This window comes from Pinus tabuliformis, chromosome 5_2 (assembly GCF_031772625.1).
Source record: "Pinus tabuliformis cultivar Carrire ecotype Pingquan chromosome 5_2, CPIR1, whole genome shotgun sequence".
NCBI lineage: Eukaryota > Viridiplantae > Streptophyta > Pinopsida > Pinales > Pinaceae > Pinus > Pinus tabuliformis.
In genome coordinates this window covers 285,142,374-285,163,145 of record NC_142306.1, presented here as the reverse complement: position 1 = coordinate 285,163,145, position 20,772 = coordinate 285,142,374, and positions in this window count along the sequence as shown.

Sequence of the window (20,772 nt, the reverse complement as noted above, 5' to 3'; positions counted from 1 at the left end):
TTGAATCGCCACTTGATTGGGAATGAATTTGAATGAAGCCCAGGAGCAAAGGTTATTACAGTTGAATGAGCTTGATGAAATTAGGTAGGATTCATTTCAATGGACCATGTTAGTATAGTATGAGAGATCCTGATGGAATGAAAATTATACTAAGAAAAAGGTCTTTCAACCAGTAGATTGGGCACTCCTATATGATAGTAAATTTAAACATTTTAAAGGGAAAATATCAACTAGGTGGTTGGGACCTTATGAAGTGGTATAGGTCTTTGATAATGGCTATATTAGAATAAAAACCATTGATGCTAATCATACCCCATTTGTGATGAATGGCCATCGACTGAAGATATACCATTGACCTCTCTCTTGCCAAGAATTTTTGTTGGAAGTCATGCAAGATCCATAAATGGAGTTGGTTCAAGAATAGGACCCAACTCCTACTAGTTCTCAAAACTGATTTTCTTTATATTGATATATTTACGTTTATGTATATAGTGTAAAATAACAAATGGGAAAACTCTTTTGCTTTCCCCCACAACTCACGTAGAATAAAGGGGAAATCTTCCAAGCCTAAGTTTATTCCATTAACCAGACTTGGAAGATTACTTATGGAAAATGACACTTTGGAGTCTTCTTTGAAAATTTCACTCCAAAAAATTGAATGTTTTGAGCAAAGGCTGACCCAGGATTGTAAATATTAATGGAATAATGGTAGTTAGAGATCTTTTGAGTATAGAATTATTATTTTCAAGGCTTAGTAGAATAATGATGGAAAAGGAACCCCCTTGGAGTCTACTTCAGGTTTTTTAGACTCTATAAAAAGGAATACATTGAGAAGTGGCTAACTCAGGCTTCATAAAATTTTCAGGAAGTACTAGGTAGGGATCTGTTGAGTACATAATTATTATTTTCGTGGCTTATAAGAATGAGTATGGAAAACAAACAATCCAGAGTCTTGTTTTGGTGCATTTTCAGACTCTCTAAAAGTCAAATTCCCCAAGAAATGATCATCTTAGGCTTGGTCAAAATCCATGGGATGATGTTTTCGGATTTTGCATGATAATCAGAAGGAAAAAATTTTAGTCACACTTTTCTTTCGAGCTCCAGACTATTAATAAAGTCAAAATCAAAATCAGTACTACTATTTTTTCTGTCGAGCTCCAGACTATTAATAAAGTCAAAACCAAGGTATGAGAATGTTTTATTTATTTAGACTACATTGGAAGCGTATGCATAATAGGCTAAGTGATTATCCATCTTCGTTACTTGCTATGATTAAACAATCCTCTCACATTCATATTAATGTCTTGTCCCCATTACCCTTTCTTTCATTTTTTCTTATGCGACCACATGATAATTATTGATCCATCATCATAGTAAACAATTGCTTCTACCATTGGAACTATCACTCTGTCCACTACCTTGCCCCTTCATCCTACCTCGTACAAGCCCCCTGTCAAATGCTAGTTCATCATTACCATCAGGCACGTATGTTGTCATTCCAAATTTCCAAGCATTGTTTCTTGAATTAATTCAGGGAAGAATGCACTAGCATGGTAATTGTCCCTCTTAGAGTGATAAGTTTGGAAGGAAAACGACTGTGAGACCTCCATTTTCTACGGAAAAAAACTTCTAGGATTTGCTTCAACTCAAGCATGGGGGCCAATAGTCATGAACCCACCTTCATTCAGTTCTCGAGAAGTCTAGAGTATGCTAGTTTTAAATAATTGTTCGAAGAGAAAGGTTGGATAGGTTTTCTCTAGAAATTTCAGGGAGATAATGATAGAGTCACTTTGGATATCTCTGAGGGCTTTAATGGAGAGGTTGCAGAGATTAGAAATTTCAAATTTAAAGTCACTGAAGAATCTATAAGTAAAGTGATAAGGTTGCCACTCTCTGGTGATAAATTTTTCGAAAGAGGACTACTCGACCCAACAAATTATGCTAAGTTTCTAAAACCAACCTATAAATATTTGAATTGGTTAAAAGGGTTCTTGTGTAGCTTCTTAGAGGAAAAGGGGTAACCGCTTGTGACAATTCTATAGAGGTTTATTACCTGTGAAGGTAGGTATATACTACCATTTTTCTTTATCTTGTCAAACTATTGTTACCATTTATTCTTGCATAAGAGTCTATATAAAATTGCTAAAGGATTTCAGTCAGCTAGTAAAAAACCTGAAACTGTTGTATGTTATCATAGTATCATCAAAATGTTGGTTGTGTCTTAGTTAGTAAATGACAAAAGTCTTGGAAAAACTTTATGATTGAGAATTTTCCAGGGGAGGAAACGCAAGTAAAAGGATGGCAAAGGGTTATCATTTCCCTATCAAAGAATTTAAGTCTTCGGGTTGAGATTCCGCTAGATTCTAGCTTTCAACAAGATCATAGTCCTTCAGTGGAAAAAGTAGCCCCAACATCCGGAAAAAAGAAATGTAAGAAAAGTAAAGTACATAAATGAAAACCTGGCCATGAGGAGGTACCCTTGTGTTGGGTAAAATTAATTTCTTAATAAATAAATAAAGCAACTAATCTCCTAGACATTAATTATCAACCCGAGGAGCATTTTTTTATTTCAAGGAAATCGGAAAAATATATGCATAAAAATACCAACAACTAACATTGGTTCTATATGATTGTGTTCTATACTACCAAGCTCATTTAACAAGAACCAAAATGTAAGACTTGAATAATAAAACTAAAATTGAAAAGAAGAAAGTAAATGACAGGAAAAGAAATTATGGTAATTACACAACTTGAATCATTGCTAAATTAAACCACACATTGCTGAATTAGAAATTTAATCTATTGTGCCCAACATAATTCAAATGCTAATCTACAACAGTAAATTAAATGAAATCTAGAAATTGGATGAAATAACAAATCTGGAAAATGCAACGAACAATAAATTATTTAAAATAAAGGAAATCTACTTTAAGGAATGACAATTGAAATTCAAATAAACAAATACATAACTACACCAATTTACATGTTCAAGGCAGCACCTCGTCCATGGTAGTGGGCTGAGCTGCCCAAGACTCAGTTCCTCATTGAGAAATAACTTAGATCAAATTAAAAACAACAGATGTAGAACTCAATGGATAGCTTCCTTGATTAAAACATATGAGAGAAATAATTACAGCATAATGAGCCTCTTACCTTTGCCTAAAATTCAACAATTTCTCATCTCCCATCTCTCATTTCTTATCTCTTCTCCTACATCCTATTTAACAATTGTCCATCTCCTATCTCCTAATTATTCTTCCATTATCCCCTAATTCTCCTCCTATTCTCTTTCATCCCTCTTTGATCTCTGATATCATTTAAATACATAGAGAGCAAAGGGAAGTTACAAGAAATATGATTATAAAATGATTTCCATTACAAATTTGGATTGTACAAAACGAATTGATCAGAAAGATCATATGTGAAAGATCTTTCCATCAACATTCAGCAGGAACAAGTCGGATTTGGTATTGCAATTGGAAGAATTTGGAAAAAGGCTGTAACAACAAATATGAGAAAGTTGTCTTCTAAGAATCTTCCGTTTCTCTTAATACAGATTGAGTTTTGGAAAATGGCAAACTACAAAACTAATTCTGTCTGTTATGGACAAAACCCATGTTTCGGATTTTCTAGATTCTCTTTCATTTGTCCGAAACATCCAATACAAAATTGTCACTTCTTATTCCAACAAATTTCTGAGTTGGAGTATTTAATTGAGTTGGAGATCAAATTTGCAATCTGGAAACGATCTTGAGGCTAAAATCATGAGTGATGTTACCAAAAATCCATTAGTAAACCATAATTGGTAAAATCATGCATAATAATCATCAATTTATTAAAAATAAATGATAAAAATAGTATTTATGCATAAGAGCATAGATAATTATAAAATGGAATTATATGATAAATTGTTATAAATGACGTAATAAAGAATGGTAGAAATGGATGAAATAGGTGTCAAAAAATGATAATAATAAGGACAAATTGGTGGCCCAACATACCCCCAAAGTGAATATGTTGCATGTCCTCATGCAACTCCAAAGCCTCTGTATTAACCAAGCTATAAGAAATGTTCATCCCAAGTCATGAAAGTAATGCAACAAACGAGTTCTTTTTCAAATAATGAATATTAAATTTTAGCAATGTTGATGAAGACGTAACAATTTTCACATTGACTTTCAGCCATATATATATGAAGTTACAACAAAATATGATATAAGTAATGACAAACTTCATTAACCATTTTCTCAAAAACTACAAACCAGATTTTGCTGAAATTTGGCAAGAAGATTTCTACTATATTAATGCTCCAAAAATCATATCATTTTGATGCACGGAGCATGAGATATAAGCAAAATGGCTGTAGGTGATAGTGCATGATTTCTGAAATTTTACAAACTAATTTAACTTGAAATTTTTTGGGTTTGTGTATTTTAATGATACCTCTTTGTTGTCCAAAAATCACAAGAATTCAATTCATATTTTTAAAGGTATGCACAAACCAATTTATGCACTGTATAAAAATGAAATTGTATGCCTTAAATCATACATAAAGTAGAAAACATCCATCATGTGTAGCAATTTCTCTCCCAAACTGGAGAATTAGCATGCCCTCATGCAATACTAGAAAACAAATTGAGGTGGTTGCCACAATTGTGGTTGAAATATATGCTCGGTGTAAAACAACATGGAATAAGAGAGATTTTGAGAATGAATAAGGAGATCGATGGATGATGGCATGATCATAATAAATAAATGAATGAAAGTAACACTCCCCCAAACTGAAAGATTCTATGTCTCTGAAAAATGGGAAGTGGTAAAGATGTGGAATGAATGATGATAAATAATGCTCAATGGATTTTCATGAAATTCTCCTAAATTTTTAATAAATCAAAAACTTATGCTATTTTACCTCAAGTTTTACCTCCGGAAAAATGTGGAATGACATGTATGGACTAGTATTTGTTGAAGCTAATGTAGGCTGAGCTGATGCTAAAAGTGATGCAAAAGGTGGAAGCCATGCAAGCACATCTTGTCTGTGAGTTGCTCGAGCCTCTTCTGTTAGTTGCAATAGTGTGGACTCACTGCAAATAGAGTTGCCCCCCATACTCGTTGGTCTCCTGTAAACAATTCAATACTATGTACGCAATTTTATTGAATCCACGGTTTTAGTTTTGAACACCAACAGATAAGACAAATGAAAAAATTTCAATTAGAAAAAACTTTTGTATAAATGCAATAATAATATTTTGTCAAATCAACAAGTTATGGCAGAGTTTAGTAATTATTACACACGCTATCCCATAATGCATATCTTCCCCCCTCAAAATAGAAAAGGGTGTCGATGACCATAAAGCGTAGGAAAAAGGGAAAGGACATTGAGGATTCATAAATGTAGGCAACCAATCAAATAAAAGCGGTGTAAAATACGACAAAGGTAATCAAAGCATTACACATCAAAAGATTAGAAATACCCAAAAAAATAATAAAATAGATATTTACCTTAGGTGGAAAAGTGACGAACACATAACTGGTGATAAATGTTAATGACTGGTGGTAGAGTGACTGGACAATAATGATATAATGTGTATTAAGATATAGTTTACCATGCATGTTGGCTAATTGAATTAGAAATGTTGTTCAAATGGTAAATTCTCCTTTAGAAATGCATCCATAGGGGGTAATAGGATAGAGAGTATTTGGCAATGTAACATAGTACTTCAATACCACAAGCAGAGGCACTGCTTCCAATAGGCATTCATAGCATTGGCAGGGTTGCTTTTTAACCCCTAAAATGAGCCAGAGTCCTCCATTTAGTATTTAGATGATTTTCTCTTTTTTATTGCTATAAAGAGACCACTATGCTGGCATGGTAACTAGATAATCATAATGTCATTCACTAGGATATAAAAAAGTGATCAGGATGGCTTGTGATGAGACCCCGTGTCCTTCTGATGGTTTTAACTATTACGAAGGCCATTACCATGGTGTGGTGGTTGTTATCGGGAAATCTAGTGTCCACTCGGAGTTGCTAGTCCCACTAAGACTGGTAGCTATCTTAGAAACAAACAAACTAAAACTACTTTCACTTTCCTTTATGAGAAGTAGATAAGAGGGGAACAAAGGACACCAACCTCAGTCTTGCGCTTAGTTCCTTGCTTGTTTCCTCTCCCTTCTAACAGATCCTTGTCGCTTTTCCTTCATCTACCCTACTTCAAAGAGAACATGTGGAATCAAAGCAGCATAATACTATCGAAGAACAGAGATCTACAATAATAAACAATATAGGACCAGATATATATTGACCACACAAAGCATATATCATCAAACATACAAGAATGTGGAGGAAAACTTGAATAGCTTTATTAATATCAAGAATAGCAAAGAGGATTACAACCAATTGTTCTAACCCAGCGTCATCCTCCCAGGATGAAAGCCCTTCTTCACCTCATGAAAAGCTTAGATCACCCAACTTTATGATATTCCACCAAGAAACCAACAACACTTCCTTACAAGATACAAAATTCTAGGCCCTGGATCTTTGGGATGAGGGATCCATATATAGATGATTGCAGGGGGGTGAGTCAGCTTCTGGGAATTTGATTAGTGTCCTCTTTCTAATAGTTCTTGATTCCAGTTGGAAATTGATGATCTCTTACTCATCCTTGGGCGAATTCAGAGAGGCAAGTGTCAGAGGAGAAGTTTCTGGAAGATTCCATGACGATCCACCTTGCAAACTGTCTCTGCCATTTGTCTACTCTCGCCCATCACACCCTACAGAAGGGCTTTCCAGTATGCATCACACCTTTTACACTGAGCAGGTGAGATGCATCGCACCCTCTACACTAGGCAGTCTGTATGGTCTAGCTTTGACTAGTTCTGAGTAGTTTCCTGTGGAGAACTTCTGGGAGATGGTGTAATCAGCTGACCTTGTTCCTTTAGGGTGTGAAGCAACAATTTTAGAGACATAGGAGCCCTTGGTTTATGGACATGTATGATTTGGGTTTCATTGCCCAAAAATGTCTATAACAGTTTCCCCCTAAAGCATGAGGTCGTTAATCTTTTGATGTTGGGTGAAATTCTTTATCATGAGGATCCGAAGTTTTTTTGAGCTGGAAGGCGACCTATAATAAGATACAATACAATACATTATCTTCATAATATTTTTCATGATTTAGCTCTGGCGGGCATTCCCATGCTCAACTTTATAAATTCATTTTCATGTACATAAGACAGACAACCGTCTGTGTGGCAGACTGATGATTCTAATAGAGCCATCATCCTTTGATTCGGATGATTATCTGTGCAGCAATGATGTACATTTGATGTCTTTATTTTCCTGAATATACCCCAGCTCGGATGGATGAAACTAGATCCAGGGTCTTCAAACTCGTCCAATATTCACTCGGAGTACAAGTCGATCCATGTGAAAGATGTTATGGAGTCAAACATGGAAAGACATCGCCTGATTACCAGCCAATGATGTAAGCTGTTAATAAGCGTGAGAGGAATCACCGATAATGATGATGACCCTCAAGGTACTACAATAAAATTTGCATGGTGTGAAAAGGGAACTGGTGTCGAGCACCACGCAAAATCTTTCAGTCGAAGGCCATTGATGTAAACCTGTTCCCGGAAGTGAGAAACTTGCCATTGAGGCATGCAAGATTCAAAGTACTGAAAGGGTTGTTCCTAAGTCGACTTCTTGGATAATGAGCTGATGTCAACAAGAAGCGACCCGTCATAGGAGCGCCTTAATGAATCCCACGTCTACGACATGGAACAGAGTAAATGATTTTGGAGGTGAAAACGATCTGATGATACAGGGTTCAGGGTCGCGGTCATGAAAGAACGGAACGTGAATGTATTGCAGTGGATGAGACACAGGCGAATTCTCTAAGCGACTTCTCTTGAACATACTAGTGACACTGACATGGATTGGGTGCGTTAACCCCAAATATGGATGGTGTGATGGACTAATGGTGATATGACTGGTGAACAGAATAACCCAACCCGACTCGGACGTAGAGTGAAAGTGTCATGCTCAAGAGTGACTTGCTACCAATAAAGTTTCTTCAAGTTTTCTTCCAAATTTTTCCCCAGCCATTGTTGACCAGTAACTCTTTATTTTTATCAAGCTTGAGGAGGATAACATATGCTTGTTCTATAATTTTCCCTTTGGGCAAACACGTTGCTATGTTTTAACAAGCCTAGTGACAGTGAAACTCGTTCTTGTCTATATGAACAAGTTTGTCGCTATTTGGTTTTAAAGAGTTTAACGACAAAGATAACTCGGTCCTTTTTAATTTTAGAGAGTCTGAAAGGGACGTAAAGGAGCCTCCAACAATGATTTTTCGTCATATAATACCTTAAGTCCGAAAAAGTATAAAATAATACGAAAGGGATGAATTTTCGGTAATTTTAACGAGCCAAACAAAACAAGCACTCGATCTTTTTGTGTAATAATCCCTCAGGTCCAAAAAGATTAAAATCTAGAGGAGGGATAGCACTTCTGGTAGATTTAACGAGCTTGAGAGGCCAATTGCTTGACAATTTTTTCATATTTTACGAGTCAGATGAAAAGAGCTTAAAGGAGACTCGTCTTTTGAGGAACGAGTGATAATTTGAGGTAGCAACTGATTCCAGGTAAGGTTTAAAATTTTCTAATCACAGCAGTGTCACAAGGATGCCTAATAGGATCACTCATCGCAGCTGTTCCTCAAAAGGGGTGAACAATCAAATGGAGGTGAATGATCGGCTAAAACAGTGTAGAGGTGATGGTAAGAACACGACTAGGGCTCAAAAGCTGATGATAATGCATTCACAATGGTTATTTACCGGGGATTGGTTCATTTTTTAATGAGCTTAAAATCTAGGGGAAACATTTGCTCATTGCTAGGGTTTAATTTTTAACGAGCTTGAACTTCGCATAAAAACTACTCGTGATAATGGTCATTGATTATTTGATTTCACCGCTAACGACTTTGTTCCTTCAAAGGTTGTACTGCCTATCCAATTGCTTCATCAAAACGATTAGAAATGAACAATATATGTTTGAAAAATGAGTTAAAACACTAATATTTTACTCGAATTAAGTAAAACGTAATTTAAAAGTTGTTTTTACCCCTCATTTTACCATTTCATTTGGACTTTGGTTTGTTGGAACTCTGGAGGTGCTTTTCCTTGTTGATTTTCATTGGCCGATTTTGGGAGATTCTATGGACGATTCTTGGCATCGTCTGGACTAGGTAGGAGCTAAACCTGAGCTCTTTAGTTGCATTCCTTCCCTTCTGAATTTTGAGCATGTTTCCCTGTTTTTCTGAGCCCCTAGGGTTAGAAAAATTTGCCCTGGCACCATCACACCCTTTCTATATCGAAAGGTTTGATGCATACTAGCTTGGCCATTGGCCAGTCAGTATGCATCTCACCCAGTACACTGCTGGGGTGCGATGGGCGCGAGAAGGGAAACTTTTGCACTGTTTTCTCATGGAATTTTTTCTTGTTTTTTGCCAAATCAGGACCTTGACTCTTCTCTTGCTTGTTTTGCAGAGATTCATTGGAGAAAAATGGTTGTTACATGGTGAGAACATGAGCATGAAGAAGAGGACATGGTTGCTTTACATGATCCGGTCAAGGTAATTGCACTGCGGAACTGTAGCCTGTTCAAGTTTTTCTGCATCTCTAGCATGAGGCAACAAATCAACTTGTTGCAATATCTTCTCGATGCATGGGATCCTACCAACCAGGTGTTTCAGATCAGAGGCAAATCTATCCCTTTGACTGTCGTGGACATCTATTTTTTGACTGGTTTATCGAGGCGTGGTGCCCCTCTTTCATTATCAGGTTCTACCCATGGGGGTGAATCCGTGAGAGATTATATTCACCGGTATTGCAGAGAGGGATCTCAGCCGAGTAGGGATGGCAAGATCAACATCCGAGATGTCACTGACCGGTCCTTGAGGACCATTCTATTCACTTTTGCTAGACTAGCTAGTAGTGCGGCTCTTCACGTGGCTAATAGGTCCTATATGTAGTACGCCTTGGAATGCCTTGAACCAAAGGTGTTCAACTGGTGTGACGCAGTACTCCCCGTGATCAAAGAACAACTGACCAAGGTAAAAAGCGGAAAATCCAAGAACTTCGGATATGGTTCTATTTTGACCGCTTTCGCTTTGGAAAATATCCCACTGATGCAGCCACAGTACATTTCACTTGGCTTACCTCCACCGACTGAGCCACGGATGTAGAGATGGTTCGACCTTATGACCTGACATGCTGGTCAGTCCCAGGTTTCCTTTTCTGATACCTTCTTCGAGTGGTTCAACCATCAGGAGATGGTTTTTTTTGCGTATCCATATGTTGGTATGGATTTCCAGTGTGACCTGGATTTAGTGTTGCCGACTGGTGAGCAGTGGGGTCCTATCAGTAAATTCTCTGACCATATCTCTATTTATCGTTTCTTTCTATAATGTTCTTGTGCTTTCTTCTATCAGGACTAATCAAAACTCATGTACCCATGCAGATATTGGACTAGTTCGGCCAGCAGTACGTCTAAGAGCACCAGCTGCCATTTCAACAGGAGAGGTTGTGGGGAGGGCTATCCTTCGCAACCTTGATGTGGCCGAGACTCTTTCAGCATTGCAAGATCAGGTCGAGGGTCTCACTCTTGGTATTTCGGACGTGAGGACCGATGAGCTACCTTTGAGGTTGTAACGACATACTACTGGTGTGCCGAGTCGATGGACTAGGCTTTTACGCATGATTGCACAGGCAATGACTTGTTATCACCAACATCATTAGACTAGGGTGCCCCCTAGCATTTTGCGTTTTGGGTCATTTGACTGATTTTGTCTTGGTTACAAAACATTATGTATAAACCATAAATAGTTATATATGTATTTTTGATTTTTGGAGTTTTATTTTGGTTAAGTTATGTGATCTTGATGCAAATATTGATGAGATGCTTCTTTTATAAATGTTGCAAATGTCTATCTAACACATAATTTGCCAATGAGTCTGTTAATGTGTTTAAGTTTTTGGAAATATGATGATATTGAATAGAATCAAACTTCCTTTCCAAAACCTTGACCCTTAGGAACATGCGATAGATAGCTGGATTCTATACGGAGTAGATACCAGTGAGCTGTAGGATGACGAGTTGTGAGTCCAGCCTGATGACGAGTCAGCGTATGCCACATGTAATGGCATCAGAGAAGAACTCTATCAACGCACTGTATTCAGTAATATTTTTCGTTGACTGAGCAATAAATACCCCTCTGAAACTCACTAACTCGCCGCTTGGATCGAAGATGGCCCAGGCTGCAAAAGATAGGTTCCGCGAACTACGACTCGCTCCATGAGCATATCCAACAAATGATTCCAATAGGTCCAACATCTGCAACAAATGGAAAAGCAAATCACTTAACCAAAACAATTACCCTTTGGGAAAACAAAAATGTAACAAAAGCATAGGGGTTACTATCTTGAGTCAAGCATAGTAACGCTTAAGGTACAACCCGTTGCAGGGTTGCGCTAGTGGAATCCCATCATAATCCACTAACTCGTAGGATCATTTTGCTAACACGCGATTAACAATATAGGGGCCCATCCATAAAGACATGAATTTATCTGCTCCCAATTTATCGGACTCCTGGTCGTAAAGTAAGACTAGGTCACCTTCAGAGAAAACACGGGGTTTGACATTCTTATCGAATTGCACCTTGACTCGTTTCTTATGGGCTCCATTAGCCAAAATGACATCATGATGGGTTTCATCCAATTGGATTAGTTCCAAGAAATGAGCCTCCTCTTCTAAAGTTCAGGGAAGAAGGTCGACCACGAGTTTGACGGATGAGATTTCACACTAAACTGGTAAGATTGCTTCCAGGCCATACACCAGTTGAAAGGGTGTAAACCCGGTTGCATTCCTCACCGATGCTCGGTATGCCCACAACGCTGAGTACAAGGTCAGGTGCCAACTCCTTTTATGGACTCCAATCATCCTTTGCAGCATCCACTTCAGGACCTTGTTGATTGCCTCAACTTGTCTGTTGGCTTGCAGATAATATGGAGTAGAGCTGTTGTGGGACAACCCTAATTTGGCAGCTGATTCAACCATCATGTGATTGCAAAAATGTGATCCATGATCTATGACTATGGCCTGTGGAATGCCGAATCTGGAGACTACATGATTGAAAAAGAAGAGGGCAGCCATTTCGCTGCTGTTGTTTAATGTAGGCATTGCCTCGGCCCATTTGGTAAAATAGTCTATTGCGACTATGATAAACCCATGCCCCCTAGCCGAGGTTGGGTTACATGTCATGAAATCTATACCCCATTTGGCAAATGGCCCAATAGCAACTACTGGTTGTAGAGGTGCGGGTGGTATTCTGGTTTTTCAATCAAAGATTTGACATTCATGGCAACTTCTAACTGCGGTTATGCAATATTTGAACATTGTTGCCTAGAAGTATCCTGCTCGTAAAACATTTTGTGTCATAGTGTAACCAGATTAATGCCCCTCACATGCGCTGAATGGCAATCATTCAGGACTTTTTCGGCCTCCTTATGGGTGAGGTACCTCCTCAGAACTGTATCGACACCACGACAGTTAGTGTATCACCGATGATCATGTAGTCTTTTGCTTGGTATCGAATGCATCGTTGTTCCAAGTGGGAGGTATTAGACCTATATGTTTGGGTTTGGAGATAGATTATTATGTCTCCATACCACGGATTGCTTGAAGATATCAGAAACAATGATTTGTCCACGATTGCTTCTTCTGATGTTGCATCGTTGGACGACGATGAGAGATCGCATAGTAACTCCACGAAAGCCAAGGATTTCTTCGATTTGGATTTTATAAATTCCAGATCAAACTCTTCTAGAATTGCTATCCATTTTGAATATTTACCCCCCAGCAACTGTCACGACAATATATAAGTCATGGGGTTGCAATCTGACAAAATGGTAGTTTTTCGAAAGAGGACATAGTGTCGAAATCTCTGTATCGCTTGAACAGCTGTGAGAGCTAGCTTTTCAACGTAGGAATACCTGCTTTCTGTATCATTTAAGTTTCTACTCAAATAATATATTGGATGTTCAATTCCATTGTCTTCTTGAACTAAAACCATTGTGATGGTCGTATCCGCTACAGCCAGATACAAGTTAAAGTCTTTTTGATAATCAGGAGCGTACATTAATGATGCTTTTATTAGATATTGCTTTAAAGCATCAAAGGAAGCTTGCGCGACCTGATCCCAAATGAAGGGTACTTCTTTTTTCAATAGACGAGTATAACCCTTAGCAATTTTGGTGTAATTTGGAATGAACCTCCTCAGAATGTTTGCTTTCCCTTGGAGTTTCTGAATCTGAAGCAAATTTGAAGGTGGAGGTAAATCAATGATTGCCTGAACCTTACATGGGTCGAGACAAATCCCATCCTTTTAGACCACAAAGCTAAGTAAACGACCATTACTGACACAGAACACACATTTGTGTGGATTGAGTCGTATCTTGTAGTTTCAATAGTGTAGAAATATCGCTCTCAAATGCTGCAGATGATCGGTCCGCTTTCACGAATGAGCTGGAAGATTGTTAAGATATGGTTGAACAATGTTTTTGATTTCATGGAAGGCATAATTCATTTCCCTCTGAAATGTTTCCCCTGCGTTCTTTAAACCAAAGGGTAGCTTGCAATATGAAAATTTTCCCCACGGACAAATAAATGCAGTCTTTGACTGGTCTTGTGGGCGAATATTTGTTTGATTATACCTGGAAAATCCATCCATAAATGAAAATATTTCACATCCGGTGCATTCATCAATTATCTGGTCATTGAAGGGTGTAGGGTAGTTGTCTTTCGGACAAGCCTGATTTACATCCCTATAATCGACACACACTTTAATCGTTCCTTGTTTTTTCATTACAAGAACAATATTCGATACCCAATCAGTTAGAGGAACCGGGTAAATAAAACCATCATGGAGAATTTTTTCAACCTCTGCCTTGATCGCAACGGCTTTCTTGGGGTGCACCTGCCGTAGCCGTTGTCGTACTGGTTTGACATCTGGATACATCTTAACTTCGTGTTCAACTATGCTTGAGTCAATGCCTGGCATTTCATCATACAACCAAGCAAAGACATCTCTGAACTTGCGAAAAAGAGTGTGATATATCTCCAGTTATGAAGGAGAACAAGATTTGCTGACATGAATATTCTCTACAACATTTGTTTTGGTCGAGATATTTATGGTGATAGTATCTTCAATATTGGACAAGTTTCACGCGGAATGCACCATGTTTACAGTATTTGATAGAAAATAAAAAATTGAGGCATGATGGTCACTAGGAGTATCTTCCTTATAATCTGGAAGATGGGAATGATGGTGGTAATCTTCCCATGGTGCCCTGTCAATTATCATTGACTGAACAATTCCTTTGTCTGTAGAATGTACTTGCGACCAAGGATTTGAAGGGGTGCCATATTCCTTAGACCTATCTATCCAAACGCTTGATGAGCGTTGATTTCGGTTTGCCTCCCATGCCGAAAACATTGATTGCTACAATATTTCTATTGGGCTTGGAGGCAATACCTGCAGATTATCCATGTCAGTATCGTTTTCAGAGATATTTTGAATAGAATATATCATATTGCAGGTTCCCATCATTGCCACTTCCGCTAGATTGATTGGAGGCAGTAGGGAAAAAGTCCCCATTAATATAGGGATTTTTAGTAGGCCTACTCCGATATTTTGAAGCAAATGAGGGCTTCTGTGGATCATCGGAATGCTTCTCGTAACTTGTGAACTGTTGGTAGAAATGTTTTTTGGTCGACGATTGTAATTCCTCCTTGAAAGGGAAATGAAATCTTCCTGAAGTAGGTCGACACAATGGCTGCCATAGCATGTATCTAAGGCCTTCCGAGTAGGATGTTGTAATCGAGGTTTCCGTCGATTACTTCAACATCTATTTCTACTATTTTGGCCCCCAGTTTGACTTGCAAGTTACGTAAAATCCCATATGGGGTGTATGTTTGTCCATCAAATTCTTTTAATGTTATCGAAGATTGTGACAAGGGTGGAGATCCTAAAGTTTTCCAGCAACTCATCGACATAATGCATGTAGATGCCCCCTCATCAATAATTGTTCGATGAATAGTTTTGTTGAGGACTTTCACTTGAATAAGGAATGATAGTTGAGCTGGTAACTAAGGGTCATATCCTTTGTGATTAAAGGACACAAGATTGGAATCTGTTGGGTCAATCCCACCTATTGCTGATAATAAAGCCTGCTTTTGAGAGGGACAATTTTGCAGTACCTCAAGTGTCAACATAACGGATGGCGATTGGGCCAGATCCTCCACTATATTATAATGTCGTGCTACTCTGGCACGAGGATTAAATTTTGATTTGTGTACTACTCCCTTTGGCGGCTTTATCGTTAGTTCAGGAATGATGGGTGGCACAACTTCGGTCAAAGTTGTTGTCGAACTAGTAGGTTGATCATTAGCCTTATTGTCTGATAGCTGTGGATTCCCATAATATTTATTCCTTGTCAATATGAAAGCATAGTTTTGCTGCTTCGAAGCCAACAACATTAGCACTTGGGATGGGGAAGAATTGTCACTAGTAACTTGATTTGTTCTTGGATTTGGAAACGGATCAGTCAATACCACCGAGTTTTTTTAATTCTGAAGAATTTCCTAAGCTCAGCTTTATATGGACACTCTCTTGTCTAATGATCCTCATCACATATAAGGCATGGATGATTTGGTTTCCTATCCCTAGAAGGGTTTGTAGAAGATTTTTTAGGGGACGACTCCTCCTGTTTCTTCTTCTTCCCTTTCTTTTTCTTCTTGCCTCCTGGTTGCTTGGTTTCTTTGCGTTTGTTAGTCGATACAGAATTTACTTCCGAGGTTAGAAGTTCTTCATTTGCATTTTGACCTGAAACCGTACGAGCCTTTTTTGGCTTAGCCTTTACAGTTTTCGTGCTGGTCGTTCCTATCACGTCGTCCCTGGCATGAGAGTCTTTGTTTGATTTAGGAGAGGCAGGAATGGAAAATTCCGATCTAGGAGAATCAGGGATTTTATTGTAGAGAGTGCCAGACTGAGTATAGATCAAATCTAAATATTGCGAACGAACAATGACTTGCTCTTCAGTGATGACTCCTCCCTTTGCCACATCTTCTGTAATAGAAGGTAACAGTGACTTAATAAACCACTCAGCCAACAGCTAATTAGGAACATATGTTTTTACCATTCTACGAAGACGACGCCACTCATGAATATGATCAGATATGTGAGTGGCTGTCGTTTGCTTGAAATTGGTAAGAAGCTCTGTTCCTATTTCGTACCTTATGGGTAGTTGTAAATGGGTTAAAAAGGTTGTGGCTAGGGTACTGAAGTTATCAAACGCAGCTCTAGGCAATTAGATATACCATTTTGCTGTCGGACCAGTTAACATTGCTGAAAAAGGCAAAGCCTGATCGAATCATGATTTAGAGTGTTAGATGAACACCACAGGTGAAAGGTCGTCACATGATTCGACGGGTCTTCACCTAGATTTCCATTAAATTTAGGAACATCTGATGGAAGATTATGCAGAATCGCTGGCCACCAAGGGGCGTAAGCGATTGGATCGTTTGTTAGCCTATTTAGATCTAGTAACTTTAAAGTTGCCATGAAGGGAAACTATTGATTCAGGTTCGGCAAAGCATACCTAGGATAAGATGGTATTTCCTGAGTAGTGGGTCTTTGCATACCAGCATAGTGCATTTGATGCTGATAACTTTGGTAAGGTTAATGGGCATAACCATTATGAAATGGTTGATGTTGACCGTTTTGAATATACGACTGCCCATTACTTGCAAAGATTTGGTGCTCAGGTCCTTGGTAAACTTGTTGAAATTGCGGTTGTTGATATTGCACCAGCCATGTTGTGAGACCATGTGCTATTGTCCAATACTGGTTGTTTGACCAAGATGAGGTGTAATGGTACCTATTTGAGCCTAGGTCACTCTAGTTAAGGAGACACTAATCGATGATTGTGGTGGTGTCGTAGAGACAAGGGGCTGTTGGATTGTGACCTGAGAGACTTGAGGTTGGCATACAACAGGTAACTCTTGTACTTGCCACACCATCACAATATCTGGTGTAGTGGGGATATTTAAAATAGGCAGACTTTGTTGCATTGAGTATACAACTTTTGGTTGTTGAGGCAGTATTGGCATCCAACCATTGGATGTAACTCCAGCATAACCTGAATTCTGTTGCGAACTCTCGTATGTTTGACATCCCGGAGGAGACAATGAAAGGGCATATTGCCCCCCATATGGCAGTAATCTAGTGCTTAAGGGAATGATTTGCCTTTGAGGACCGGACTACCCAAATTGACCCTGCGAAGGATCAATTCGCTGAGACTCAACATAAGAGATTCCAGATATTATTATAGACAAACAAACGGGAACAGACCATACTGTTGAAACAGCCCCTGGATGGATTCCATCCAGTGATTGAGAGCTAGTTGTGATATATGGTACGCCGATGAACATTGTCAGAGCAGTAGCAGGAAGTTCTACTGCTCTTGTGTTAGATGACACAGTCCTAGATGTCGACGGTTGTTCAGACATATCTAGTCTATCCAAAAGATTTCCTAGCGATTCTACGGGAGCTTCTAATAACGTAGACTAATTTCTAACAAAAAATGATGTAGGGTGATCCCAACCCCAAAATGCGATGGAATACTAGATGGGGGATCCTACACAATCTCTTCTATAGCAATCAACCTGGGTGGAAGAGGTAGACCGTCAAGTCCGTAAAATATTTCTGGTGCTGAAGAAGGTATAGATTCTGCAGCGACAGATGTTTAGGGAATAAGACCTTCTGAATCAGCTGTATATGGAGCCGGTTCAGGTATAGAAGTGTTTACCCTCACACTAGGATCAGTTCTACTATCCTTTAGTGGCTGCAGAACTTCTTCTGTAAAGGGAGGGGTATCAGAAATGTTTGGAGTAACCGGAGTCTCCGAGGGTTTCGAAACACTTGTTCCAACCAGACCAGGGGACTTTGAGCTGGTTAAATGAGTTCGCCTTGTCTGGAATAGTTTTGATTCTAGAGACAAAGATGGTTGACTCGTAAGTCTCCGCGAAAGACGGGGTTTTAATTGACTTTCATCCACGATTGCGGATTACTCGATCAACTAAAAATAAAAGGGGGAAAATGTTTCTGAATTAAATGAATTTTAGATGCTTTGACACAACTTGTTTTTTCAATTTTTAAAAGTCGAGAAAAAACAAAAGATGACTCTAGTCGCCTTCGATTTTTAATGAGCCTGAAGTGACAAGTGCTCAGATGGACCTTTTCCTTTAAGGAGTCTGAAAAGGAACGAAAGAGACTACTCTGGAAATCTAGACAGAGGGATTACCAAACCAATTGCAAAACTGCAAAATACTTTTTACGATACGGCAGTCAATCTTCCCAAATGTTGTGTTCAGTGCATTGCGATCGATAGGGCGACAGACACGGCTTCCTATGGATAAAGGATATAGCCTATTGTGGTCTCCCAATATATACTCGACGGTACGTGGGAGCACAAGTCCGTACTAGCACTTGTCATCTCAAAGAGGAGGAATCACCCAACCAACAATGAAAGTGATAGCTACCAGGGTTTACGATGCCAAAATATGTCTCTAGCCTAGACTTCTAGATGTTTTGCATTAGATTCCAAAGCGTTTTTATGTTCATTGAATTTATTTTACAGTTGATCTTCCTTAAGAAATTTTCCTTTCAGGTTCACCACGTGATGTAGATATACAATTCCTAAAATGCAATCTAAGATGATAAACAATCTTTTAATCTTCTTTGCAATGAAAATCCTAGCTACTAAAGAAAGAGAGACGATATTCTTTCAACATAGAGCAGAGAGAACACACTAGATGCGTTGTCCTAAATCAAACCAACAAGCAGTCTAAATGCAAATGCACATGCATGTATTTGCTTTTATCTTTCTTAATGTGTGAATGACAAGAAGAATGCTAAGTACAAATCTGAATTATCTTTTCAAAGCAACAGTACTAACAAATTTCTCTTCAAAAACGAAAGGAAGATAATGACGACACTTTGCTATTTTGAATTGAAAACTGCTTTCGACACTTTAAAAACTACTAATTCAAATAAAATACAAGAGTAACTGTATAATCGACTATCAAGAACAATAGAATTCTTTTCTTTGACTAAACATGACACTTGCAACACTTTCAAATCAAAACATGACGGTTTGATTATGCTACTTTTGTAAAAGAGAACTGTAAATGGCGCACAATACATAAAAACATTCACAATTCTTTGTACTATGGAGGCGGAACCATGCAAAAGAAGGGAGTTTCTACAATGGTATACTGATCACAGACAACAAAACTCCTTAATAAAGCTGAAGAGAGTGAACACAGAAACCAAAATCTGACAGCAGAAGAGGTCTTGTCTGATCAGCGCACCTGCATCACAGGGAAAGTGCGATGTAGTGCACCTACTACACATGGGAGGTGCGATGCATCCAGATTCCTAAGAGGAGAAAGTGCGATGGTCCAGGGACGAGACATCAACTTGGTTTCGGGTCACAGTTTAAAGCTTAGTTCAGGGATTTAGGCTGAGCTAATGATAGTCAGTAAATAAAAATCACAGGGGCCAATCTAATGAGGTTACTATAGCCACCACTAGGGAAATTAGAAGGTTTTCAAATCGATTGTTCAGTTTATAAACAAAACCTGGAGATAGACTAAAGCAGCACTGATCTACTTTTCACTTGCATAGCAAATTCAGTTAGAAGGCTAGCTAGCTTGACTTCAGGCTCCATATGTAAGCTTATAAAACAAACAAATATAGACAAGAAAACAATATACTCACTCCCCAGTGGAGTTTCCATTTTGTTATCGGGAAATCTAGTGTCCACTCGGAGTTGCTAGTCCCACTAAGATTGGTAGCTATCTTAGAGACTAACAAACTAAAACTACTTTCACTTTCCTTGATGAGAAGTAGATAAGAGGGGAACAAAGGACACCAACTTCAGTCTTGCGCTTAGTTCCTTGCTTGGTTCCTCTCCGTTCTGACAGATCCTTGCCGCTTTTCCTTCGTCTACTCGGCTTCAAAGAGCACTTGTGGAATCGAAGCAGCATAATACTATCAAAGAACAGAGATCTACAATCATAAACAATATAGGACCAGATATATATTGACCACACAAATGCATATATCATCAAACATACAAGAATGTGGAGGAAAACTTGAATAGCTTTATTAATATCAAGAATAGCAAAGAGGATTACAACCAATTGTTCTGACCCAACGTCATCCTCCCAGCATGAAAGCCCTTCTTCACCTCATGAAAAGCTTAGATCACCCAACACTATGATATTCCACCACGAAACCAACAACACTTCCTTACAAGATACAAAATTCCAGCGCCTAGATCTCTGGGATGAGGGATCCATATATAGATGATTGCAGGGGGGTGAGTCAGCTTTTGGGAATTTGATTAGTGTCATCTTTATAATAGTTCTTGATTCCAGTTGGAGATTGATGATCTCTTAATCATCCTTGGGTGAATTCAGAGAGGCAAGTGTCACAAGAGAAGTTTCTGGAAGATTCCATGATGATCCACCTTGCAAACTATCTCTGCCGTTTGTCTACTCTCGCCCATCACACCCTACAAAAGGGCTTTCCAGTATGCATCGCACCTTTTACACTGAGCAGGTGAGATGCATCACACCCTCTACAC